Source organism: Argopecten irradians, chromosome 16 (assembly GCF_041381155.1).
Source record: "Argopecten irradians isolate NY chromosome 16, Ai_NY, whole genome shotgun sequence".
Classification (NCBI taxonomy): Eukaryota; Metazoa; Mollusca; class Bivalvia; order Pectinida; family Pectinidae; genus Argopecten; species Argopecten irradians.
The window spans coordinates 24,500,323-24,503,144 of record NC_091149.1 but is presented as its reverse complement, the minus strand read 5'-3'; the positions used below and the strand labels follow the sequence as shown (position 1 = coordinate 24,503,144).

The 2,822-nt window shown below is 31.6% G+C and overlaps 1 pseudogene; it reads left to right on the top strand.

Annotated features, from left to right (window-relative positions):
* Positions 1-381: 381 nt before the first annotated feature.
* LOC138310591 (uncharacterized) lies at positions 382-1,979 on the top strand (annotated as a pseudogene).
* Positions 1,980-2,822: the final 843 nt, after the last annotated feature.

Sequence of the window (2,822 nt, the reverse complement as noted above, 5' to 3'; positions counted from 1 at the left end):
GATATGATACTAAATGAGTACATGATTGAATATAAAACCATTTTTTGCACCTGTTCTGTTAAAATTGTTTAATAGTATTATGGAAGTCGGATATTTTCCCGATTCCTGGGCTCAAGGTATAATTATTCCTGTATATAAAAAAGGTGATAAGAACAATGTAAATAACTATAGAGGTATTACATTGATTAGTCATGTAGCAAAGTTATTTACCAGTCTTTTGAACAAAAGGCTGTTAAAATGGAGCGAATCTGTATCTGCTGTTACAGATGCGCAATTTGGTTTTAAACCCGGTTTCGGTACTCGTGATGCTATATTTGCATTAAGTAGTCTAATTACTAATACTTTACAACAAAATAAAAAGCTTTGGCTTATGTGGGAATTAGGGGTAGATTGTTGAAAGTGATTATATCAATTTATGATAATGTAAAATCATGTACAAAATTAAGTGGAAAACTATCTGCAATGTTCGATTTACATGTCGGACTCTTACAAGGGGAATCTTTGTCTCCGATACTTTATTCTCTTTTTGTTAATGATATAGAAAGTGAATTGATAAACTCCAACTGTCAAAGCTATCAACTGCAACTTTTAAATTTGTTCATACTTATGTATGCTGACGATACAGTTTTGTTTACTGAAAATGCTACTGACCTGCAAAACATGTTAGATTGTCTGCAAAATTATGCAAATAAATGGAGTTTATCTGTTAATATAGATAAAACCAAAATAGTTGTTTTTAGAAAAAGTAAACGTCTACAGGCTAATGAGTACTGGACCTTTCAAGGAAGGGCTATAGATATTGTTGATAATTTTTGTTACTTGGGGCTAGTTTTCAATTATAATGGGAGATTTACTCTAGCGCTTAATACTTTAGCATCACAAGGAAGAAAGTCATACTATCTCCTTAATAGTAGAATGAAAAAAATACATGCTTAATGTTGAAACAAAATTATCCTTATTTGATACTTATGTTTCATGTGTGCTTAATTACTGTTGCGAGGTATGGGGCTCGCACCCAGCACCTAAGATTGAATCTGTACATCTTTTATTCCTGAAGAGTCTATTGAATGTGAAAAAAACAGTCAATAGTTCTATGGTGTATTTTGAGACTGGAAGGTTTACTTTACATATACAGCGTAAAATAATGGTGATGAAGTATTGGTTAAAGCTATTAAGAACAGATAACTGTATTTTAAAGTCATGCTATAATGCTCTATTTGAGCTCATTATGAAAAAGCCTAATTATAAATTAAATTGGTTGTATGATGTAAAAAATGATTTAGGCAGATGTGGTTTCAACAATATTTGGATTGCTCAGAATGTAGATAATGAAAAACACTTTTTGGAATTGTATTCACAGCGCTTGCATGATATATTTATTCAGGAACTGCGTTGCGCATTTGACGTGTCTCCTAAATGTGAAATTTATAAACATCTTGTTGATAACTTTGAAATTCAATTTTATTTAAAGAAGCCTTTGAATTCTAAAACTAAACAAATATTGAGTAAATATCGCATGCAAGCCCACTCTCTGCAAATTGAAGCTGGCCGTTATAACGCCGTTCCCAGAGGCGATAGACTTTGTACTGTTTGTGACAAAAATGATGTAGAAGATGAAATGCATTTTGTATTACTATGTCCTGCTTATTCTGAGTTACGTAAAAAGTTTATAAAAACTTATTACCACAAACACCCAAGTGTATATAAATTAATTATGTTATTTTCATCTAAAAATGTAAAGAGCTTAAATCTGTTGGGGAAATATTTGATCCAGGCAACAGAAAAAAGGAAAATTATCATTAATCAGCAGTAGTATATATATCATCATACTCATGTATTAATCATTTTGTTTAATTTGGTATGAAGTATATTGGAATTATCCTCCGCCATCTTGAAACATAACAACGATCATTGTATTATGTATTTGTGTATTGGTTAAACCTATATGCTGTATTGCATTTGGAAAATAAAAAACTTGAAAACTTGAAACAAACCCGTAAAAGTTGGAGGTTTCATGAAACAGTCTATAACCTTACCTGTAATTATCTGCTATTGTTTTATCTTTCACACCTAGTCTCACCTGGACAACAAAATACCTTACATGTATACCTCAAAATTCAGAATGTTGGCTGAGTGAGAAGACACCGAGGAAATAGGGCAAGAGTGATATAGCAAAGATAATATTTGTAATTAGTGTTCTATTTTACACATGAATGTAGTCAGAAACGTTTACTGATACATATGTATGTAGTCCGCTAAACCTGCCTATATCACTAGGCTTTTTCATTTTTTTGCCTAATATATATTAGGCACACAAAAATGGAAAAAAAAACTAATAATATACACTGTGGTAATTTCGCGCGGATTTTAACATATTACACCAGAGATTAAATAGTATTGTACATGTACGTACTTCATATTATCAATATTATTTTTTACGGAGTTTTCACGCGACTGAATACCTACAAATACTAAAAAATCATATTTTTTTAAAGAAAGGATATTTACAATACATGTAAAATATATTTCTACAAAGATTGACTAAAACAAGGATTTCTACAAGTAAGTGAGATGTCATTGATTAGGTATTCTCTTATATGTCATACTCAGATATAATGTGTATAACCAATGTTATAATGTATACATATCTGTGTTCTCTGTCATTTTGATTTTCTTTACTTTGTATTTTTTTCTCCCTTTTATTTTATGACCTCTGGTAGCAGTAGGGAAAACAAACGTGAGCGGCTGCGTGTTATTGCTAGGTTTACACTATGTTCCCGGCGACCACGGTAGCCCCGTTTGTCCGAAACGTGGTGCGCCGT